At 52.6% G+C, this 25070-nt stretch overlaps 1 protein-coding gene across 2 annotated transcripts in view; it reads right to left on the bottom strand.

The window, feature by feature from the left end:
* BCOR (BCL6 corepressor) overlaps positions 1-19876 on the bottom strand; it is a 128398-nt gene extending 108522 nt beyond the window's left edge. Inside the window, exon 1 of one of the 2 annotated variants that reach the window (XM_025373028.1) lies at positions 19488-19876. The gene's annotated coding sequence lies outside the window, so the exon portion shown is untranslated. The remainder of the gene's footprint in view (positions 1-19487) is intronic. The other variant, XM_025373027.1, reaches the window with a different exon arrangement.
* Positions 19877-25070: the final 5194 nt, after the last annotated feature.

Genomic DNA, 25070 nt, shown 5'->3' with positions numbered 1-25070 from the left:
AGGCCCGGCCGGGGCTGCCGCGCGGATGTTCCCGGGCTGCCGGGGAGCGCTCCCTTTCGAGGCCCCCCCTCCCCGCTGCGGGCCACGCTGACCCCAGGTCGGGGGCGATAGGGCGGCCGTCCCTGGTGAAAGCGAGGCCTGTAGTGTCGCCCCTCCCCGAAACGCTGGAACGGATCTTAATCCTGAGAAGCAATCTCTGGTTCCCGGACTCCCGCGATGGTCAACGTGTTATCACCTCTCCCGCGCACCCCAGAATTCGGTCCCAAGCGGCAACCTGCGGAGGCAGCTGGGGGTGGGGGGCGAGGCCTACCCACCGTTCACAGGGCGCTCTTGGGGCCAGAGAGGATTTGAGAGTCACCACGGTTTAGGGCTCCTGATTGGAGAAGACTGGAACTTTTTTTTGTCCACTTTTTGAATTTAACATGCATTTATGGAGAGCTTGCTAAGGGCGAGGCGCTGTGTTAGGACCTAGGGGGATCCAAAAGTACAGAAGTGAATTTTTTAAAGACACCTCTGGCCCCCTCAAGTAATTTACAATCTAGTTGGAAAGGCAGACTTGTAAATGACTGAACACAAATAAAAGGCACCGTGAGGTGAACGTAAATAAAGGGCATGAATCTTGCAGTAAACGGTCTGAGTAAAGGCCAATTATTTTTAAAATAACCTTTATTTCTAAAAATGTAGAATCAGTTCGGCGGGGAGAGGGGAGGGTACAAATACTGAATATTTCCAGGGTTCCCGGGGCTAACAGTCATTGCTTCTGAAAGGTTGTTGTTTAGGAAAAATGATGAAAGTTTATTTCAGCTAAGCAAAATATCAAATATCAGAAACTCTGGATTCATTTCTCAGCTCTTGACATTAGCTGGGTGGGACAGACACAATTTTCCACCAAAACACGATACCCCATTTGAAATCAGTAAAAACTCCCACAGCATTTCATAAAAGTTTCAGAAAACAAAACTAAATGGAAGATTGGAAACTTTTTGAAAAAGGTTTCAGATTTAAAGAAAATAGGGATTAAAAAAAGAAACACAAAACAAAAAAAGATCAGCCCATTTGCAGATGGTCTTCAAGATTTGGACATGCAGAAAATTGTCCTGAGATTAATTGTACAGAGGTTGGAAAGTATGGGGAAAGTAGTCATAGGTCAAAGAAAATTAGGCAAATATAAAAATGAGGCAATTACTAACTCCAGGAAAAAGAAAATCTTACAAGAAAGGAACTGCAATCACTGAAGCTCATTTGGCTCAGCAATGAATGATATATACGTGGTTACAAAGTAAACACTGGATATGAATTTAGTAAGACACTGTGCTCTAGTGCTATGGCAAGAATGGAGAAGGGAAAGTATGGTACAGAGATCTGAAATCCCCCTCCACGATCAGATGGTTGACATGGATTACTTTTTTTTTTCCTTTTTTTTTTTTTTTTTGTTTTTGAGACGGAGTCTCACTCTGTCACCCAGGCTGGACTGGAGTGCAGTGGCGCGATCTCAGCTCACTGCAACTTCCACCTCCTGGGTTCAAGCAATTCTCATGCCTTAGACTCCCCAAGTAGCTGGGATTACCGGCGTGCGCCACCACACCCAGCTAATTTTTCTAGTTTTAGTAGAGACAGGGTTTTGCCAAGTTGGCCAGGCTGGTCTCGAACTCCTGACCTGAAGTGATCCACCTGCCTCGACATCCCAAAGTGCTGGGATTACAGGAGTAAGCCACCACACCCAGCCTACTTTTTTTTTTCTTTCTTGAGACTGTATCTTGCTTGGCTGCCCAGGCTGGAGTGCAGTGGTGCGAGCTCACTGCAGCCTTCAATTCCTGGGCTCACACGATCCTCTTGCCTCAGCCTCCCATGTAGCTTTGACTACAAGCATGTACCAACACACCCGGCACCTTTTTTATGTTTTATTGAGACAGTGTCTCACTGTGTTGCCCGGGCTGGTCTCGAACTCCTATCCTCAAGCAGTCCTGCCTCCACGTCAGTCTTTCAAAATGCTAGCATTATAAGCATGAGCCACCTCACCCAGCTGGCATGAATTACTTGAAAGAAGGCCACATCTATATATTATTTAGAAATATGATGGTGATAGTATCTACCAGAAGAAACAGGTAAAGAGGGAGGTGCCCACAGGGGACTGCTTTTTTGTACCAGGCCTTTACATACTATTTGGCTTCATAAACTTTGGGCAAGTGTGACTTTGTAAAGAAATACAGGCCAGGCACAGTGGCTCATGCCTGTAATCCCAGCACTTTGGGAGGCCGAGGTGGAGGGATCACTTAGGCTCAGGAGTCCAAAACCAGCTTAGGCAACATGGTGAGACCCGTCTCTAATAAAAATACAAAACTTAGTCAGGTGTGATGGTGCACACCTGTGGTCCCAGCTACTCGGGAGGCTGACATGGGAGGATTGCTTGAGCCCGGGAGGCAGAGGTTGCAGTGAGCCGAGATCACACCAGTGCACTCCAGCCTGGGTGACAGAGTGAGACCCTGTCTCAAAAGAAAAAAAAAAAAAAATCAGTCAATCAACAAAAAGAAGGCTCCCAAAGACCTCCTCAACCAGCCCATTACTGACACTAGAAAAGCTCCGTTTTGGAGTTAATTTTGATTGGAATTTCTTCAGATGATCCTCTACTTTTTTTTTCTCTCTCTCTCTCTTTTTTTTTTTTTAGATGGCGTCTTGCTCTCTTGCCCAGGCTGGAGTACAGTGGCACAATCTCGGCTTACTGCAGCCTCCACCTCCCAGGTTCAAGCAATTCTCCTGCCTCAGCCTCCTGAGTAGCTGAGACTACAGGCACACTCCGCCTCACCCGGCTAATTTTTTTTGTATTTTAGTAGAGACGGGGTTTCACCATGTTGCCCAGGCTGGTTGTGAACTCCTGAGCTCACGCAGTCTGCCCACCTCGGCCTCCCAAAGTGTTGGGATTACATGTGTGAGCCACCACACTCGGCCCTGTTTTTTTTTTTTGTTTTTTTTTTTTTTTTTTTTGAGACAGGGTCTCACTCTGTTGCCCAGGTCGAAGTGCAGTAGTGCGATCTGGGCTCATTGCAGCCTTGACCTCTCGCTCTCCGGCTGGAGCGATTCTCCCACCTCAGCCTCCAGAGTAGCTGGACTACAGGTTCATGCCACCATGCCCGGCTAATTTTTTGTTTGTTTGTTTTTTGGGGTTTTTTGTTTTTTGTTTCTTTGTTTTTGGGTTTTTTTTTGGAAACATCATCTCACTCTGTCACCCAGGCTGGAGTGCAGTGGCACGATCTTGGCTCACTGCAACCTCCACCTCCCAGGTTCAAGCGATTCTCCTGCCTCAGCCTCCTGAGTAGCTGGGATTACAGGTGCGTGCCACCATGCCCGGCTAATTTTTGTATTTTTAGTAGAGACGGGGTTTCACCATGTTGGTCAGGCTGGTCTGGAACCCCTGACCTCGTGATCCGCCCGCCTCAGCCTCCCAAAGTGCTGGGATTACAGGCGTGAGCCACCGTGCCCGGCCAATTTTTGTATTTTTTGGTAGAGAAGGGGTTTTGTTATGTTGCCCTGGCTGGTCTCAAAGTCCTGCACTCAAGCAATCTGCCCACCTGGCCTCCCAAAGTGCTAGGATTACAGGTGTGAGCTACCAAGCCAGGCCAATTCTCCACTTTTTTTTTTTGTTTTTTGAGACAGAGTCTCACTCTGTCGCCTGGGCTGGAGTGCAGCGATCCAATCTCGGCTCACTGCAAGCTCCTGCCCCAGCCTCCCGTGTAGCTGGGACTACAGGCGCCCGCCATCACGCCCAGCTAATTTTCTGTGTTTATTTAATAGAGATGGGGTTTCACTGTGTTAGCCTGGATGGTCTAGATGGCCTGACCTCGTGATCCGCCCACCTCGGCGTCCCAAAGTGCTGGGATTACAGGCGTGTAATCGCGCCCGGCCGATTCTCCACTTCTTAATGCAATTTATCCTCATCCATCACACATTAGCGTGAATTTTAGTTCACAGGTAGCTTATAAGGATGTCAAACTCTATTGTACCAGCTGTTAGGTTTTTTTTTTTTTTTTTTTTTTTTTTTTGAGACGGAGTTTCGCTCTTGTTGCCCAGGCTGGAGTGCAATGGCGCGATCTCGGCTCACCACAACCTCCGCCTTCCAGGTTCAAGAGATTCTCCTGCCTCAGCCTCCCGAGTAGGTAGGATTACAAGCACGCGCCACCACGCGCAACTAATTTTGTATTTTTGGTAGAGATGGGGTTTCACCAAGTTGGTCAGGCTGGTCTCGAACTCCCAACCTCAGGTGATCCGCCTGCCTCGGCCTCCCAAAGTGCTAGAATTACAGGCGTGAATTACAGGCGTGAGCCACCGCACCCAGCCCTGTTAGGGTCTTACTCCTTACACTCAAACACCTACACTAAGTACATAACGGTCTGCAGTGAACAGCATGCCTTAAAATCTTCATATTCATAAATCAAACTCCCTTTGATTTATGAAATAAAAAACAAATCCCACCTTGCTGGCTAAACAAGACACATAAGTAGGGTGACACTCCTGTCCTTCTCCCACCCATACTCCAAATAAAGCCTAGGAGGGACCCAATAACTTATGAACCAGTACCTGCAGATGAGAGGTAACAAAACAAAGAGGGTGTATATAGGCCTACTGCGCCAACATGCTGGGTCAACACTGGCTTGGCCCAGTCAGGCTGATCCATTGTGCTCCCAAGAGACCCTTTTAACCTGTCTGTCCTGTGTCACCTTCTCTTTTCTTCTGGATCAGAAACAGAATCTCTTTCTCCTTTGCCCTGAGAACAGAGTTGCCAGTAGCCTAGTCTGTGTTTTGGCTGGGGACCTTTGTGCAGTACACAAACTGTACAATGTAATACAGTGACCCTGCCTGAGAAGCCAGCTTATTTCAAGGGCCACCCCCTGAATGTCGCTTAGTTCTGACCCACCTGCTGGATCTGGGTTTCTTTGTTTGCAACTCCCAGGATAGGAGTTGGCCCTGCAGACCCAAAATCACCTCACGGGAGGCTAGGGTGAACCAGATACATTCTGGGAAGTCGCGGTGAGGTCAGGAAAGGGGCAGGTGTGGCAGAGTTCACCCAGGTGTATTACACTAATTCAGGGCTCCAATCTGCATTGAGATCTAAAATCTGAACGTCATGCCCCCAAAGTCTTGCTGAAAATGAAATCTTCAGGAGGCAACAGGAAAGCAGGCCAGAGGGTACACATGCCTTTTGGATTTTCAAAAATGGGAAAATGATGAGATTTTGGATTTAGTGAAGATGTGTCATGTTAAGGGAGCCACAGAAAATAATAACTGCCAATTCCCAAGCAAAACGAAATCATGTTTTCCACCACGTTTCTATCTTTGTCTCCTAGTCGAACCACAATAAAATAGCAGATCAAATAGCAGATCAAAGGCAGAGGCAAATACAATTATGTTGCCTGTGAAACCCCTAGCATGAAATTAGAAGTCAAACTCTCCATTCAGGGGTTAGAGACAAGGATAATGGGAACCTGGGGCCCTAGAGATGTACCCAGGCCCTTTCAGTCACAACACCATCCATGCTGGATATTTAAAACCACACCTCGGGGAGGGCACAAATAGTAAGTATTAATTTTTTTTTTCCATACACACTTCAGGAAATGCATTGACTACATTCCTAGCTTTGTACCATATAAAGATAGCTGTACACTGGTGGTAGAGGGGGAGGTGACTTGTAAGGCAATAGTGAAAATAATGTTGTTGGGAGCAATGAAGGGTTACCAGATTTTCCCCAAGACAGTAGGCTAAAGATGGCGGCAGATAGAATGCTAATCTTTTACCTGCTTCCCTTTCAATGCAGAAGAGCCTGAAACCCATCCGATCCCACCACTCAGTTCTCCCTCAGTCCTTCCCACACTGGACAAGATCATAGAGACAGCTGTCTCGATATATTTTCTATTTTTCCTAAAATCCATATTTGCTTTATAGGCTCTATTACTTTTACCATGGCCTAATTTTAGCTGAGTCCCCCTGCTCCCCATATAATTTATGAGCCCTCTTGAGGGTAGAAACCCCTATTACAATGTAGACTAGTTTAGAGCCACTGCTAATTAAGCTTAGCTCTCAAAGGTGCCTGGTATGGCTTCCCCTACCACCTTCCCACCTCCCACCCCCACCCCGCCATGGACACAAGTTCTTTGACTCTCCTCCCAAGTGAGAAGTAGGGTCTCTGTCCCTTCCCCTTGAATCTGGGTGGGTTTGTGACCACAATCACAACCAATGAATATAGACTTCAAGGGTGGATTAGAAAAGGTGATGCAGCCGGCCGGGCACGGTGGCTCACACCTGTAATCCCAGCACTTTGGGAGGCCGAGGTGGGCAGATCACCTGCGGTCAGGAGTTTGAGACCAGCCTGACCAACATGCTGAAACCCCGTCTCTACTAAGAATACAAAAATTAGCCAGGCATGGTAGTGTGTGCCTGTAATCCCAGCTACTCAGGAGGCTGAGGCAGGAGAATCTCTTGAACCCGGAAGGCGGAGGTTGCAGTGAGCCGAGATGGCGCCACTGCACTCCAGCCTGGGCAATAGAGCAAGACTCCGTCTCGGGGCGGGTGGGGGGAAGGTGATGCAGCTTCCGCCTTATTTACTGCAATGCCAGTTTTCTGGAGCCCTGAGCTGCCGATTTGTAACTTAAAGTCCTACTACCCTTAAGACGAAGGCACTATACCGTGAGGAAGCCCATGCCACATGGAAAACCCTGTGGTCATGCTATGGGACACAGCTGAGGTCCCAGCCAACAGCCAGACATGCAAGTGAAGATGCCTCCGGATGCTTCCAGCCTCCAGCTGTTGAGTCTTTCCACCAAATTCAGGACCCACAGATTCCAGGAGCAGAATTAAATTGTTTCTGAGCTCCCTTGCAGCTGACATGCTATAGGGGAGATCAATTTCATAACATATTGCTAAATCCATGGAAGAAGGTGAACTGGGTTAAAAACAAAAGTGTGATGGGCAGGAATTTTCTTTTTTTTAAGGAAATTTCTGATCATAACCCAAATCCCTCACCTTTGATAACACAATGTCTTATTCTTTCTGAAATCCCTGTAGGACAGTGACCTGTGTCTTCCTCAAATCTGATCTCACATTTTCCCTGAAGGATCTGGGTAAAGGACCCTAACTGTTGTCCCCTCCTGACCTACATTGGCTGCACAAGGGAGCCAGTTCCCTAGGCAGGAAAGGAGAGGGGCAAAGCATTTCCACCAGGCTGGTTTTGCTCTCCCTTCTCTTGTCTTCTTTTCTCTCTTGTTTTTCTTGCCTCTCCTGGAAGGTGCTCATCTCAAGGATAGGGAGGGATGAATTATGCAAGAACTGTTAGCTTACTTCAGTTTCTTCCCAATTCCCCCACAAATCCCACACCTTTTCATTCTGACCCCAACTACCAGACTTGTGTCACACACCAAATGCATGAGCTTCCATTCACAAAGCTAGGAATGGGCAGCAGTGCAGCTGGCCTCTGTCCCCCACCCTTTCCTCCTTCTCTGAGCCAGGCACTCACAGGCCCCTGATGCCCAGGCGGCCCACGGACCCTGACCCTCAGGCTGCCCTCCTGGGGAAGTGCCAAGCTCAGGGAGACCGGAGGAGGGGCTGCAAGATATCTGGAATGTGATGGACCGAGGAGGAGAATGGGGAGAGCCCAGGTCTTACCCCTACTCTCAAACAAGCAGAACAGCCAGGGAACAAGCAGAAATGATAAAGCAGCTTGCAATGGGGAGAAAACCAGGTTACATTGTGTGGGGCGGGGTGAGGGGGTGAGAGGTAGGGAGCTACTGAGCAGACCAGAAGGAACAGCAAAGAGACGAAGGCAACCCTCCTTCCCCTCCCCACCCTGCCAAATGCCGGAGGATGAACCGGCCAAAAATAAAATACAGCCATGATTACTGGAGCAGAGGTCAAGGCTGAAGGGGCAGTTCTCCTCTTGACCACAGAAAGCCAGCACCAACTGGGATTATCTGCCAGCCACTCATCTCCAGCAGCCTGGCCCGCAGTGCACAACTAGGTCCCAGCCACAACCAGCCCTGTGCAGGAAGAGTCCAAGGGTCTAGGAGCTGCCCCTTCCCCAGAGCCTGAGACCAAGGCTGGCATGTCTTCCCAAGGTCACAGCTTTGGGGCTACTTGCCCTGTTGGACAGTGCAGTGGGGTCCTGTGGCTTCAATTCACACAGTTTAGAAGCAATTCCTTCTTCTGATCCAAATCCCAGTCCAGACCTGTGCCTAGCTAGGGTGTAACACAAACCTTCCTACTTACAATTCAAACAATATCAGCCCAAATCCTCTCTTCACTCCTTCTAGAGCAAGGGCATGAGATTATCTATCTATCTATCTATCTGTCTGTCTGTCTGTCTGTCTAGTTTTGCTTTGTTTTGTTTGAGAGAGAGTCTCACTCTGTCACTTAGTGGCACAATCTCAGCTCACTGCAGCCTCGACCTCCTGGGCTCAAGCGATCCTCCCACCTCTGCCTCCAGAGTAGCTGGGATTACAGGCCCGAGCCACCACACCCAGCTAGGGCACAGTATTTATTGAAAACTTTATTATCATCTTCCTGGTACTTCACCTGCAACTACTTCATCGAATCTTTCTCCAATCTTTTGATTTTGCAGATAAGGAAACTGAGGCTCAGATAGGCTACACAACCACTGGGGGCAGAGCTCCCATCTTAAGCCTAGATGTGTCTTGATTCAGAGTTTTCCATCATAGCTTGTGATCTCCCATTTTGATTACTTATTTTGTGCCAGGTCCCGGGCTGGGCCTGCAAAGGTGAATAAGATAGTCCCTCCCCTTGGGGAGTTCACAGTTTAGTAAGGGAGACAGATTGCAACACAGTGGGACAGCAGCTCTGACCTCTGAATTTGGGTTGGTGGAAGTACCATGGGAGCCTTTCTGAATATCTCCATCATCACTGCCCCTTCACCCCGGCTGTATTTCCTAGCCCCTCTGGTTCCTTCTCACAGGCTGCTCCTTCTTGTCCTTCCTTAAGATAGGCACTAGCTGCTGGCTTCCTTCCCATGCCTTTCTTTCCTCCTGTTAACGAGGTCTGCACCCACACACCTGGCAGGAATCTTGGCACCTTACCTGCTTGGAGAGGCTGCCTTAGTTGAGTAGATTTCGTTGGCTTCTGGGGCCCCAGGGTAGAGGCTAGACCCTGACTGCAGCCCCAGGCTGGCTCAGCTGGGAAATGGGCACAGGGGCCCCAACGCTGAGCAGGCTGGTTAGGCCCTCGGAAGGCTTTTATTGAAGCCTGTTAAAGGGCTTTAGGCTTCCTCTGATGAAAGGCGCTTAAGTGCATCTGGTTATGATTACAGGGGAGGAGAAAGCCAGGCGGTCTCTGGGGGGTTGGACCAGTCATCTGGCTCTGCCTTCCTCAGGGCAGAGCTGGCTGCTGGTGAGGCCAGGAGGCCAGGTGTGGGGGCAGGCAGGAAGCAGGACCAGTACAAAACTCTCCAACTCTCCGAGGCTCCTGACCTCAGCCTCTGGCTTTGTCAGTCTGGACTCCCAGAAACAGCATCGTGGCTCAGAAGTGCCAGGCTCCTTTGAGAAAATCAAGTTCAGAGTGGCTGCTGACCACCCCCGACCCACAGCTCTTCACTGATCTCTACCTCCCTCCATCTCCAAAATATCCTCCCAAGAACCCCTGACCCTCCATCTACCTTCTCCACTGCTCTTCTCCCTCGGAGAAAGTTACAATAAGCTTTTGCCACAAGAGTTTCTGAAAGTGATAAAAACTAAGGAAATGCAGACTTTCAAAAGTTAAAAAACCTCAACGTTTGCTTTCTCCTTTTCAACTAGCCAGGTATTGTTTCCCGTAAAACAGACATCGTTAAGGATGTTTCACGTCACTGTAACTGACAACCATGCTGAATTAAGGGAAGAGATTAATATGAACATAACGTGTCTGCCCTGGAACATCATCGGGCAGTCCCAGGCCACTCTGTGCCCGGCACCTGTCCCTGCGCAAAACTCCACGTGGGCACAAAACGCTCTGGGGAGGGAAGGATCGGATGGGTTAAACACAGTCCGCGATTCTAGAAACGAAAATACATTTTCTTATTCCCGCCCTGATTTAATCCTGCTGCGTGTTATTATTGTCAAGTCTCTTCGCACCACTGTTTCTAAAAAGAAAACCCGTGGGTCTGCGCGGCCCTCCGCCGCCTGCTTGGCTTTTATTGTGCACGCAGCCTGGTCTGCGTGGATCCAGCACGTCGTGACCGCCTCGCAGGCGCGCACGGACACCCTCGGATTGGCATTTCGATAAGAGCTGGGCGCATTGTCTCTGCGGCGACACCCACACAGATAATAAAGGGCCACGGACTCCTGGCCAACCCTCCTCGCAACCCATAATTAGAGATGACCTTTACGAAAGGCAATTAAAATATGGTAATGATCGATGGGCTCGCCTGTTTCAAAAAAGGAAAATACACAGGTGTTGGCTTCAGGAGGCTCCACCTGGCCGGGCCGGGACGCCTCCTACAGCTCATGAATGAACTCTTTCTCCTGGGAAGCTTCGATTCCCCGCTACCTACGCTAGCGCTGTCGCCTCTCCTCCCTTTCCCCTCCCCCACCAGAGCTCTGGCAGCCAGGAGCTTGCTGGCGGCGGCGGGGCTTTGTCATCGGAACGCACACACAGACACGCACACGCGCGCACCCGGCCACAACGGGACCGCGGCGGCCGCGTCCTTCCTCGCTGCGCTTCCTTCCCTGCCCCCTCTTTTAAAGAGCTCCTCCAGACCCTTTCTTCCGTCCTTTATATGTGCAGTCCTTTGCATAGAGGAGCTCAGGAAGCATTTTAGGGGGGCCTTCCGCGGAGCGCCGGACAGCTCCTGGGAGGGAGAAATCAGGACCCTACACGCGCGGAGAGGACGCGTGGGCAGCCGGGCTTTGTTTTGTCTCTTGCCTCTGCCGGGAGGGCGGAGAAGCCTCGGCCGAGCTTGGGCCCACTGGCGAACTGGCGGCGGCAAACACCCCCCTCCCAGCCTAAGTGGAACCTGAAACACCGGACTTGGTCCAGGTGGGGCACAAAGCCACGTGGAGGGTCTCCCAGTCCACAAGTGGCTCTCCCCACACAGACAAATGTGCAGTGTCATTATGGTGGCTCCTGTTGCTCGAGGCCTCGGGGGTGCTCCGGCGGTGCGCGCACACCTCACCTCTACAAGGCACGGAGGGCGAGAGGGGGTCCCAGGGGAAGGGGCTCCCCGGGGGGCTGCCTGGAAGAGACGCCACATCGGGCCTTCCCGCACCCCCGGCTGCCTTCCTGGACCGCGAGCACGGAGCCAGGGCGGCCTCTCGCCTTTCATTACAGGGCCTGCGAAAGCAGCAGCCCAGGCAAATATGTAGCTATTAAAATTAATCGCCCCGCGTTGTCAGCTGAACATAATGCAAATTATTTATGGGCTGTCTGCGCAATATTTATCATCGTGCAGGCTCCAGGCGCTTCGTGCCTACTGGCCTCCCCCGCCCGCCCTGGCCCGCGCAGGGCGAAGCTGCGCGCAGGCTGCGGCGGCCCGGGGGCTCTGGGAACCCGAATGGGGTTCCAAGGGTGAGGCCGTGCGTCAGGCCGTCTTCCAGGCCGAGGGCCTCACTTTAGTTTCTGCCATTCAGTACACATCTATCGGAGGCCTACTACGTTCAAAATTAGGAGGTCCGCGAAATCAGGGGATGAAAACCAATTTGGAGAAATCTGAACCAAACAGACGAGCTCGGGCTCGAGGGGCGATGCAGGCAGAAGCTCCTCAGCTTCCCAAGAATTTTCTCTGGCTCAAGTCGGTCCTCCAACCTGGGAAACCCATGTTTGCTAAAGCTGGATTCGCCCTAGAAGAAACCGGGAGCATCTGATGTGCTCAACGGATTCGAGTACAACGCTGTCGACTGGAAACAGGAATTCGGTGTCCTTCGAGCCTCAAAACTTGTTTGCTGATCGCAGATAACAGATTAACTGCTAATTGTCGAAATCGGCCAACCATTTAGTTTATCACTGTTGGGGGCCCCTTGGTATTCGCTGCACTTTTTATATGTAAAAACAGTCTTGGTACCTCCTAAACGGCTTTTGTGTGGCTTTTGTTTCTTTTAAATACGGTGTTTTAAAAAACAGCAGCAACACGCCACCCCACCCCCTCTTCAACCAAGCCTTCTGGTTTAAAAAAAACAAAAACAAAAACCAGGAGAAATAATCTATAGGACAATCCCCCCCTACTGGTCGGCGCTGGCGTTGGGGCTTTTTACGCAGATCGAGTCGCCCAGGGCTGCGGAGGTAAACAGGCTTTCTGCACCGCTGCTAAATGAATCACGAGGGGGAAGAACCGAGACTGCGGGGCGAGGGAGGCCTCGGGATCTGGGCCGGGAGCCAGGGCGGGGAGGGCGCTGCACGAGGGGCAGTGGCGTGGAGGCGGGACCAGGGTTAACCCTGGTCCAAGGCCCCAAGGCCAGGGAAGGGAGAGGAAGGCCGGTGGGCGGTCCAGCCGGAGGCCCCTGCTCGCTATCTGTGAGGCAGGGTGAACGCGCAGCCTGGGCCTCCATCCCCAGCGCGCCTGGGCACCACCTGGGGCCGGTCACGCTGCGTGAGCCCATCTGCGAGGAAGGAGGTCAGGAGGCACCCCCTCCCACACAGTTTTAACAACTCCAGGCCTTCAAGACGCAGTAGCAGGCCTGGGTCTTCTGATGTTCATTTAAAGCAGAATGATCGCCTTTCTTCCCTGTCCCCATCCCAGACGCCACCACCCACCTTGTACCTCGCAGACCAAACCTGAGTCAAGACCGCCTTCGGTCCTGGGACTGGAGGAGTGGCTACCAACGGGCATCTCCTCTCCAGACTAACAGAAGGGGATATAGCCAGGAAGCTACTATGAATTTATATTCTTCTTCCGGTTTTCTCCTTTTTTTTTTTTTTTTTTTTAGACGGAGTTTAGCTCTTTTGCCCAGGCTGGAGTGAAGTGACAAGATCTCGGCTCACTGCAACCTCCGCCTCCCAGGTTCAAGTAATTCTCCTGCCTCAGCCTCCCCAGTAGCTGGGATTACAGGCGCCCGCCACCTTGCCCGGCTAATTTTTTGTATTTTTAGTAGAGACGGGGTTTCGCCATGTTGGCCAGGCTGGTCTCGAACTCCTGACCTCAGGTGATCCACCCACCTCGCCTCCCAAAGTGCTATGATTACAAGCGTGAACCACCGCGCCCGGCCTTATTCTTAAAATGTGATTTGACTCAATTTAAAGCCTCCCTTTCTTCCCCATTAACCCCCAGTTTTTGACAGATTTTTCTTAGAACATTTCAAACATTCTCTCATTACTTCAGAAACTTATCTTGAAATGATGTAAAAGAAGGTTAAAAATATTAGGTTGCTTTTGGGTTCCCTTCATCTCGAACATTGTTGCGTAGATTTGAGAAAGGGCTGATTTTTACTTTGTTTTCTAATCAGCAAGTCACTGGTTTTTCTACCTAAGAGAGACCGAACATTGACCACAGTGAAGCGGAAGGGTTGAGCGGCATTTACAAAGTGCCTTCACATTTTGGTCCTCAGAAACCCATCCGAGGTGGGTAGAATAGGTGTTACTGTTCTGATTTTACAGATGAAGAGACTGGCCACTCGCCCCCACAAATTTCTGGAAGCTAGTCTTCCTCACTGAACCAGGTGAAGCCTGCCTGCTCTTGCCTACACCCTCCTTCCTCCAGGTCAATGTCATTTAGAACATATTGCATCCTTTTCTGGGATCTGTCTGCTAGGACCCGGGCCACCCTCCTGCTGGAGACAGCCCCGACAACCCATATTTTAGGCAGCTCTTTCCACAGCCTGCAAACCTCACGGATTGTCTCTTACAACTGTCTGTTTACTCACTTCCCTCCACCCAGTCAATTCTGACTCCAGACCCGGGAGGACAATTTTTAAAGTGTTTCTGCAGACGGACCCTCTGGCGGTCCCGGAAGTGTTTTATGGACCTGTGAGCCGAGTTAATCCCAGGAGGCGCGGCTGGATTAGTCCCGGGTGTGGGTGGGGGATTCATGTGTTTACGTTTAATCCCCATGGTGTGTGGGGGGGGCGTAAGGAGAATGGGGGTCTGGGGGCTTCAGCAATGAGTGCCCCCCTCCCCATTAAACTCCGAGATTTGAGCTAGAGCGGATGGAAACCGAGGCATGCAGCCCTCGACCCCCGGCCAGGCGTGGAGTAGGGGGGCAGGGAGCGCCCCGCGTGGGTGCACCCTAGGAAACCCGTGCTTACATGGCGATCGAGACCAGAGCGCAGTTGTGTGTGGTTTTTCCCCAGGTTTTTATTCTTCCAGCCCTATGGAAAGGAGGAGAGCCGCAACCCGGGGAGAGAGCCGGAAAGAAACACTTAATCACCGGCGTCTCGCTGCTCGTCACGCGAAGATGGCAGCGGCTCCCCTGGGTTTCAAGGTTCCGGGAAAGGCGTGTGTTCTGCCTGGAGGCGCACGGACTGATGCGCTCTCTCCCTCGGCTCGGCGGCCAGCTCGGGCTCACAGAGCCTCTCTCAACACCGGCAAGTGCAGCCGGGCCGCCCAGCCCCCAGGCCAGCCTGGCCCCCTCCGGGCCTCGGGTTGGCGAGGGCAGCTGGGCGTCTGCGCTGCCCAGCCCAGCCGCGGATCCATGGGGTTTCGCGAGCTGAAAGTAAAGGCCTGAGGGAGTGGGGACACCCACACCGGCCCGCGGCACGCAGGGGAGTCAAGCTGCGGCCAATGCAAGACGAGCAGGGTAGACCCCTACTAGCGGTGGCCGGAGGTTCAGCCACCTTCGCGGGAGAGGGGATTTACCGCCACCCTCATCCACGCGCAGGCCCACCGCCCGGCCCTCTCCTATGATCCCCGGGCCATTGCGAAACACGGAGCGAACAGGTCCTCGCCAGCAGCCGTCACTTCTCGCTAAGATGGGAACCCACAAGCCTGACTGTGCTTCCCAAGGGTACTAGCGTGCACGCAGACCTTGGGGGGAAGAGGGCAGCGCGGTCTCCCCAACCCGGACTCTTCCCTGGCGCAGCACACAACCGCCACGGGCTTCCGAAGCGCCCGAGCGGGGAGGAGGAAGGAATAGCGGAGGCCCGGGAGGCGGGCTGCGCGCTTGGAAGCCGTTTGTGTTTGTGTGTCTGCGCGCGCGCCCTGGCCGGACGGGTGTTGAGGGAAGAGTGATCGTGAGCAACCCAGAACCAGCAGTCCCAACCTGGACTGAGGAACTGGGCTCTCCAATCCTGGGCCGTGGGGCTTCATGCCTCGGGCTGGCGGGGCAAGTGGCGGGGAGCCCGGAGCTTCGGAGCCGCCGCCGGGCAGCTAGCCAGCTCCGCCGGAGGAGCCCTGGGGCGCGTCGGGATCCAGGGGACTGGTGTGAACCAGCCGCCCCCGCAAGCGGACGTTTAGCTCCGGCACCCGGGAGCACTGACACTAGGCGATAAGGAGTTCCTCGGCAATCGGCTGTCCCCAGTCCCCAGTCACCTCCGGCGGACGTGACCGCCGGATGCTATGCGGCTAGGTGGGCCAGGGGGGCCTTTGCACTGCCTTCCCTGACCTCTTCCTTGCCGCGGGAGAGTCACAGTAACATGCCGCCGTACAACTCTACAGACCTTTGTTTTGCAAAATAAAGGCCAAATGTTGGGCCTTCTGATCTCTTCATATTTTCCTTTGGAAGGTTGGGGTCCAGGCAGTCCTTTCGAAACACCTCCCAAACAGCTCACTTTCTTTATAAAACGCTAGAGAGGCAACACAGCCCTATCTCTCCCTCTGGTCAATCAGGCCCTATCCCAAGCTGTGCGGCTTTGGGCAAACCGCTTAACAGTTCGGAACCTCAGAGTCCTCATCTGTAAAACAAGGCCAATACTAGTATCTACCTCGTAGGGCTGTTCTGAGGATAACATGCCTCCCTCCATACATAAGGCGCTTAGAACGCTGCCTCCAGTACAATACTACATGTGCTTGTTGCTATAATCTGGTACTCCCTTTGGATGGGGAGGGAGTAAAGAACAAGGTCCAGGTTAAAGTTCCTGGAGGTTTACATGGAGCCAGTGGTCTTGGCAGGGTGGAAAGGACACTATTGTATGGCCACTGAAAAGTGAAGGCCAAATGCCCTCAAACTGTCTCCACTAGACCTTCCCGTAAAGGCTTGTGTGTGTGGTGGTGGATAGGAGGGAGAGTCCTCTTTAATGGTGCTCATTTAGACTGGATTAATGGCAAGTTCCGTCAGGGCTCAGGCAACATTACCCACTCTCTCCCTGCAGCCCTGGGGAAGAGCGCCGGTTTCCAGGACCTCCAGCCTACTCTTCCAGGCCACCTTTTTTGATGGCTGAAGGCCACCTCTTTAAATCAGTTCTCCGAGGAGTTGGCCAAAAGCCATGTCCTCTGGGATGTACTTTGGTCTAACACTGGTCCAGGGCTGGCGTATGGCAGGCCTTGTCCCTGGGCTGCTGGCTGGCCACATTTTACTGACGCACAGATGCAAATACCACTTCTGTAGACAGAATCCGTCAGACTTCTAATTTCAAAACGCTTCCCATTACCTTCGAAATGGGGACTCTGGCACAAAGGGGAGGAGTTGCGGCGTATAACAGCCTAAGGAGGCCTCGGCCTCCCCTGCTTGGCCTCTCCAGGGTCACCCATAATTCATTAGGTGAGGCTGCCTTTTGCTTTTCAAAGACAACGCAAATGGCCTTTGCCTTAAGTGGCTACCGGCGTTTGCCTAATCACTGAAATGTGCTGGCAGTGCGCTCTAGCTCTCAGTAGATCCTTATCGGACTGTGCGTGCCAAGCTGCCAGCCCCGAGAAAGACAAAGAACACGGGCGCCTCCAGGTTTGCTCCTGAGGCCTCAGGGTCACCTCTGGGGCTTCCCCTTCACAGCCTCCGGCCCCTACAAGCCGCTCCCAGCCAGCCTCCGGAACAAACCCGCAGCCCTATATCAGAATTCCAGTTCTCGAGCGCCACCCGGAGAGTTCACATTTCCCCTCCTCCGAGGCCGCGTGGTGCGCAAGTAAGAGCCCGAAGGCGGCGGCAGCACACGTCTGGGCAGCCCCCTCCCCGCACCCAGCAGCGTGTACACAGGAAAAGAAAAAGCCAAGAGAAAAACGTGGACTGTAAAAGCCAAAACGCAGGACCATCTACTACTAACTACCAACAACCCCAGGCAGGAGTTTGCAAGGATTAAGCAACCCCCAAATAGAAACTACAACTAAAATAAATCCTCTCTTCGCGTTCTATTAAGGTCTTTGAAGGTGGAACGCAAAGGGGACCCTGTCTCCTGAGGACACAGACTGGCTGCGCCGGTAGTGCTCAGCCCCGCACCTCCTGAGCATACATTTAACACCAGGCAAAGAGCAAGTTTCCTATCTATCGTTTGACCAGTTCTCACAGTATTTCTAATTGACTCAACGTATATTAGATTGAAACAAAAATGATCTTGGTTGGAATATACATGGGCAACCTGTATTTAGATGGGGTAAGTTCCTGCAGCTGTCTGACCACATTTGTCTGGTTCCTCTGAGAATCCACGTTTTCTAGCCCGGGAAGAGGCAGGCGGCCCTCATGGCTCCTCCTTCGGCGGTTTCCTGGCGAAGCGCCCATCCTCCCCAAGCACCGGGAACGGAGGCCGCCCGCATTAATACTCGCGGGCAGCCTGTTCTAACCTATACTGTCATTTTTTCCATCGGTCGGGATCGGGCTGGGGGTGGGGTGGGGCGGGGACTCTCCTCCGAGGGGCTCTGCACGGATCGTTGGGTTTTCCCCGGCGAACTTAACACGGAGGCAAAAGGGGCAGATGGAAACCAGGCCCCGGCTGGCCCCGCGCGCGTAAGCGCGGCACTCAGCAGCTCGACGCAAAGCCAGGGCTGGATTTTCGCGGCCCGGGCCCGGCGGCCTCCCAGCGCCGGCGCGATTCTCTCTCCTTCGGGCTGAGCAAACGTGGTCGCCTAATTCCGCCCTGGAGACAGCAGCTGTGCGGCGAGAAGGGGAGAAAAACCCGCAACTTTTCCAACAGAAAGTGTGTGCGCAGAGGAGAGGTGAAGGCCCACCCCGATTCTGTGCACGTATCGACACAGCATCTAATCAGTGTCACTGCCAGGAATACGCTTCCGCGGCGGGCGACACCGCCGCCCCCGCCAACCTGCAGGAGGGAGGGGGGATGCAAATGGCGTCTCGCGTCGTCCTAGACTCCGCGCAGCACCCGCTGCCGCGACTCCGAGCAGACGTTGCAGCAAACTGGGGTGCAGCGTCTGGGGACGCGAACGCGCCGGCTGCCCGAGCGATCGCGGGGAAGAGGAACTAGCACCACTCCCTGCTCCGAGGCCGTTCCCCGCCCCCACCTCCGGAAGAGCCGCCCTTCCTCGACTGGGGTGAGGGGCGGGAAACTTTGCAAGAAAACTGTTCCGCGCCTTCCCCGCGCGGCACCTGAGAATAACGTGGGTGGGTTTCCCATCCGAGGCCAGACCACGCGACCCTACTTTTCCAGGCCTCGGACTTGAACCTCGTGGACTATGGGAGGGAGAGTACATTTCGGGCCACTGCGGGGGGGCGGGGGGACACCAAAGTCAGGCGTCCTCAAGGGTTCTGGCAGATGGCCAAGTTTGTGTCCTTTCCCTCCCACGCTGGAGTAGCGCGCGCCACTTTGGGGAAGCGTGAGACCGTTCACCACCGGCCACGAGGCCACCAATGTCTTCCAGGTGGAGTCGATGGTTTCTCTGCAGCACCCCCTCCCGCTTTGCGGTCCCCGCCTGGCTCCCACAGTCCTGGGGAGCCCCCAGAGCTAGCCCGCGTCTTCCCTAGCCCGCTCTTCCTGGGGAAGGGGAGACTGTTTGTGTGGTGTGCAGCCCCGCTCCGGCTCGCACACCCGCGAGCCACCTCGCAGCCCTCCCCGGCCTCGGCCTCACGGATCCCCTCTCGGAGTAGCCCCGCGGGACGCACCCTCCCCCATGCGTAATGGGGCGCCCCTGGGACGCAGGCGGGGATGGCGGTTCCGGTCGTTCCGGGATTTGCGTTCAAGAAGAAAACAAGGCCGGCGACTACAAGAGCGGCGCCTCCATTCTTGGGGTTCAGACGCCCGCGCAGCCTCCGCGTCGGTTCCGCTCTCGCCCAGGGAGCCCGCTTCCGTGTCCCTGCCCCCGCCCCCCCACGATTCCTTGTCCCGCCCGTGCCGCACCACGCGGAGCTCCGAGCGCCCTGGCTCCCACACGGGTCCCTCCATAACTAGCGCGCCTCCCTCGCTCCGGGCTTGGGGAGCCGCTCGCTCCCAGCGCCCAGAGTCAGCCAGTTCCACCTTCGGCTGCGAGAGCCGCCGCCCCGCGCCACCCCCGCCCGGCCCGGCCCTTGTCCCAGCCCGGCTCCCCCGCCAGCTGCGCCGCCACCGCCGCACGTGACCCGCCCCCGTCGCGGCTTCCGCTGAGCTGACTGTTCCGGAGCACAAACAGTTTTTGCTCTGACGCGGGGTCTCTCGGGGGCCCTGGCGTCCTCTACTCCCTGCTCCCCACCCCACCCCCTACCTTCCGGGTAGGAGAACTCAAAACAACTCGCTGACCTTCGGGCCGACCAGCTCCGTCTTCCACTGACTCCGGCATTCCGTTCAAACCCAGCAGCCGCGGCTTCTAAGATTTCACTCCGCGCTGGGCTTGGGGGGAGGGGGCGAGTTCTCCGGGAGGGGGTGTCTCAGATCGAAAGAGCCACTTCACGCTCTTTCCCCTCCTCCGAGGTGAGTTTTTAGACTCTCTGGAGGCCTTGGGGAAACGCGAGCAGCCGCGTGCAAAGGAGCCCCCCCCCGCCCCGCCTTCTCCCCGCACATGCAGCCTTGTCTAGTGTGACCCGATTTCCAGGGTCAGCAGCAGAGGGCCTGGCCAGCTTCGGAAATACCACCAAGCGGTGGACTGTGGCACCAGGCAGAGCTGGGGTGGGAGGACTGTGCTAAATAATGGTAGCTCCCACTCCCATGGTCTGTGCTAAGTTCTTCACAAGCCCTCAAACTTTACAGAGTGAGAAACTGAGGCATAGGGAAAGGTCAATCGTGTAAAACTGGGTAAAGCTCAGTTACTCAGCTAGGTAAGTGACTTAGGATTTGAACCCAAGTCTCTTGAGTTCAGGGTGGCTAAACATGCTGTAAGTATGTTACAGTGCATACCTTGGTATCAATAGTACAAACCTGTCTACAAAACCCAGTGTTTGCTTGAGAGTTGTATATTTGGTGTGTAACATTGTAGCTGGCATATAGTAGGCACTCAATAAATATTTGTGGAATGAATGGGTGTCAGAATAAATGATTGACAGAATCATTGATGACAAGTGATGAGAGAAAACAGCCGGAACCCTTGTTCTTCCTAAGAAGAATAAAAACCTCTAGCTCTTTTTTGAGTGTTTGCAGGTAACAGGAAACTCTTATTCAAAAATATATTAACCTCCTACCCCTATCTGCTAGCCAACCATCCTGGTAGTCATTTGAACTTGCTGGGGACACATAGCCAAAGCAGCTTCTACTTGGTCCCGGCCATTTTTTCCCCACCCTGTTCCTGTTCTGTAGGATTCTGCTCAGGGTCAGGCAGCCAGGAACTGCAATTGACATGATTCTGAACACATAAGCAACAGGGGATGAAGGTACACCCACCAAACGTGCTTCTTTGGCTTCCCTTCTATCGGCTGGTGGGGGTTTGGGGGAGCGTGGCTTATAGCTCTGTGGTTATTTTTTAATTCACGGACCACCCTGTGCAGCTGGCTTCAACCCTCACCAGCTGTGAGGTTGCATCTCGAAGTGTAGGCAGTCATCTACTTTAACTGACAGCTCCGCAATCCCAGTCAGTGGGACCACATCTGTGATTTGAAGAGCTGCCACTGGTGCTCTGTGCTGTCCTACTCCTCCTCGTGGCCCAAGAAAGGATGCATTAAAAACACTTATGTTTAGATAGCTCAATAGAATAGATTTTCATACCATATATTGGGAGTAAGTAGTACAAAGTTTAGACAATCTCCCCTCTCCCTACTTCATTTTCTAAACCTTACCAGTTATCCTGTGTTACTAGTTGGGCAACCTGAAATGAGGCCAAATTCCACTTCAGGTTACCTGAAAGTGAACTTTTTCCTTTCCAATTTGATCCATTCACTATCTATTGACTACTATCCTTCCCTCCCTCACTCCTTCTTTTTTTCTTTCCCCATCCTCATAGTTACTTATTTTTGCTCACATTCCTATGATTATCAATGGAGAAATGAAAATGTGTATTTTCTCCAAGTTACAACCCAATCTTTATTATAAGGCTGGGGTTTCTGCCACCTCTTTTTTTTGGGGGGGGGGAACAGAGTTTCGCTCTTGTCACTGAAGCTGGAGTGCAATGACGCAATCTCAGTTCACTGCAACCTCTGCCTCCCAGGTTCAAGCGATTCTCCTGCCTCAGCCTCCCAAGTAGCTGGGATTACAGGTGTGCACCACCATGCCTGGCTAATTTTTGCATTTTTAGTAGAAATGAGGTTTCACCATGTTGGCCAGCCTGGTCTCAAACTCCTGACCTCAGGTCATCCACCTGCCTCAGCCTCCCAAAGTGCTGGGATTACAAGCATGAGCCACCACACCCAGCCTCTGCTGCCTCTTTTACAGTCTGGTCTGGAGTGACCAGCAAGACCTCATGACCTCAACTTGTGGCCAGCCCAGGTTGGAAGCATCTGATGATTCCCAAGGAGGTCACAAGCCTCAATCCCACATTGCTGGGTTGTAGTTGAGAACAGCCTTGCCAAAACCCACCCCTCATGCCGAGGGGCTGGTGTCAAGTGATGCTGAACCAGAGGTTCGGGATGCTAATTTGATGTATTATCTGTGTACAGCCTGGGGAGGAGAAAAGGCTCACAAAAGTGTTCTAGGCTGGTCATTCTGAATGTGAGCATTTATTTATCTGCAAAGCTGCCGAATATCCCTGCAGGAAGTCGCAGGCGCAGCAACCCCTGACTGCACAGACAAAAGTCTCCCCTTTACACAGGGCTGCTTTTATTGTTTCCAACAGCTTTGTGCTTTCCCTGGGGGAAGAGGAGAGTCACATAGCGAGTGTTCTTCCTCTTTTCTCACACTGCAGAGGAAGTGATGTTGTGGAAACAGTGACATTAACTTGGCCTTCGAACCACACGGGAGCCAGAGTTGGGAAAAGCTCAGTGCAGGCAGGTACTCCTATGGCTCATTTAGGCCCTGAGAAACTCCAGTCTGGGCCTGGGTGTGGGGATGATGGGTGCACACAATGCAAGAGAAACCATACTTAGGAATTATTCCCCGGGTCCAAGGGGCCCCTGAGGTATGGATGTTCTTGACCCCTTGAACCTGCTTCCAATTAGGAGTAAAGCCCCCAAGGGATGTGTGGAGCATGTTTCATTCTACATTGATTAGACATTTATTGATTGACCACTTTGTGCCAGGCACTGTACTAGGCATGCAATGGTAAGCAAGAGACATGGCCCCTGCCCTCATGGAGCTTACATTCTACTTTTCTTGGCACACAAGAAAACAGGGTAGAGGATACAGCCCCTATCATCAAATCCTGCACTGTCTATCTTCTTAATACCTATCCTGTCCTCTTCCTCATCCAACTACCCTTCAGATCCTTTTGGACTCTTCAATAAACAGTTGAGCCCCACCCCTTCCCAAACTCATCTCCTCTATCTGATCATTCCACTCACTGCTTTAAGTCCTAGCAGCAAGGAGAGGGAAAGGGGCGCTCCCAGCTGCATCAGCCTCTTTTATAAAGATTTCCCAGAAGTCCCACCCAATGGTTTCCACTGACATCTCATTGGTCACCTCTTTGTTTCTCTTTTCTTTATTCTCTTTGAGACAAGGTCTTGCTCTGTCACCCAGGCTAGAGTACAGTGGTGCAATCACAGCACACTGCAGCTTTGACCTCCTGGGCTCAAGTGATCATCCCACCTCAGCCTCTCAAGTAGCTGGGACCACCATGCCTAGCTAATTTTTTATTTTTTATAGAGACGGGGGTCTCACTACGTTGTTCTAGCTGGCCTCGAACTCCTGGGCTCCAGCAATCCTCCTCCTCAGCCTCCCAAAGTGCTGGGATTTACAGGCATATGCCACTGTGCCCGGCCTGGCCACCTCTTGCTGCAAGAAAGAGGCTGCATGTCCTAGTAAGTTCAGGCTGTTACAACAAATTACCAGTTTGGGAGGTTTAAACAAACAAACAAAAAGCATTTACTTCTCACAGTTCTGCAAGTCCAAGATTACGATCAAGGTGCTGAGAATTGCTTGAACCCAGGAGGCAGAGGTTGCAGTGAGCCGAGATCTCGCCACTGCATTCCAGCCTGGGTGATGGAGTGAGACTCTGTCTCAAAAAAAACAACAACGACAACAACAAAAAACCCAAGGTGCTGACAGATCTGGTGTCTGTTGACGGCCTGCTGGAGCGGTCTTCTTCTCATTGCATCCTCTCATGGTAGAGAGCAGGGAGAGGAAGCAAACGCTCTCCTGTCTTTTTTATAAGGACACTAATACCATTCATGATCTAATTATCTCCCAGAGGCCCCATGTCCTAATACCATCACATTGGGGTTAGGATTTCAACATACGAATTTGGGAGGGACACGAACATTCAGTTCATGGCACTGAGAAATGTCATCTTTTAGCTTGGGTACGTTGTTATCTCAAATTACGAAGGAAGAGTGGGGAATGAATACTGGTGTAGGCAACTGGCCACCTCTGCTCCTAGTCTCACAGAGAGTATGAGAACATTAAGCATGTGGGTGGAGAAGATTCAGCAGAGACCTTTTGGGGTCTAGTCCTGGTTCACACCCCTGTCGCTGGGGGTTGGGATGCCGACAGCTTCTATGTAGCTGTAACTACCACCAGATGAGCTAGTTCCGTTTTTTCTCCTGGAAGCGGTGAATTGGGAGAGAGAAGGCTGGTTAGTCAGGACAGGGCTGGCTCCATGGGCAAGGGACCCGTGCAGTCACATGGGTTCCATGCTTGGGGTTATTGCTCTGTAGCTACCATCTTGAAATTCTGGGAAAAAAGCCTGGGCGCGGTGGCTCACGCCTGTAATTTCAGCACTTTGAGAAGCCGAGGCTGGTGGATCACCTGAGGTCAGGAGTTTGAGACCAGCCTGGCCACCATGGCGAAACCCCGTCTCTACTAAAAATACAAAAATTAGCTGGGCATGGTGGCATGCGCCTGTAATCCCAGCTACTTGGGAGGCTGAGGCAGGAGAATCACTTGAACCCAGGAGATGGAGGTTTCAATGAGCCAAGATCGCACCACTGCACTCCAGCCTAGGCAACAAGAGTGAGACTCCATCTCAAAAAAAAAAAAAGAAAAGAAAAGAAAAGAAATTCTGGGTAAAATGATGTCTATGTTTTGTAAGTAAAGTCTGATGAGACAACGAGGCATACACCAGAATCTTGGTGCTTCTGCTCATGCAGGGACCTACCTCCTGCTGCTTCCTGGCTCACCTCCCTGAGATGGGTCCTCTGATGCCCACTCCCCAGTTCCTGGAAGGCCCTGTGCCCTGCCCAGACTCCCACACACCACCCTAGCCTTGGGACTGCTACTGCCCTCTGAACCGGGCAGGGTCCTCGGTGCTAAAATTGGGAAGATCAGGGTCATGGTCAGATATGTTTCATGGCATCTTGGGGTGGGACAAGGTGGTAGCCTTCCCTCCCCAGGCTGGCAAGGCCACACACATTTGGCAGGGGCCTCTCCCCAACCTCTGCGCCAGGTGCACAGTGTCCCAGCACGAAGGCTGTGATTTCTTGGAGGCTGCCTGACTGCTATAGATTGGGGCAGTGGGCCTGGAAGAAGGGGAGATTGATTTCTTTGCCTGGGGCCCTGCTTATTTTTATTTTTATTTATTTATTTTTGAGACAAGGTCTTGCTCTGTCTCCCAGGCTAGAGTGCAGTGGTGCTATCATAGCTCACTGCAACCTTGAACTCCTGGGCTCAAGTGATCTTTCCACCTCAGCCTCCTGAGTGTCTGGCACTATATGCACATGCAGTCATGTCTGGCTAATTAATATTTATTTATTTATTTATTTATTTATTTATTTATTTATTGTAGAGACAAGAGTCTCACTGTGTTGCCCAGGCTGGTCTCTTAACTCCTGGTTTCAAGTGATCCTCCTGCCTCGGCCTCCCAAAGTG

The sequence above is a fragment of the Theropithecus gelada genome, chromosome X (genome assembly GCF_003255815.1).
Source record: "Theropithecus gelada isolate Dixy chromosome X, Tgel_1.0, whole genome shotgun sequence".
Taxonomy (NCBI): Eukaryota; Metazoa; Chordata; class Mammalia; order Primates; family Cercopithecidae; genus Theropithecus; species Theropithecus gelada.
This window is presented reverse-complemented; position numbering and strand designations above follow the sequence as displayed.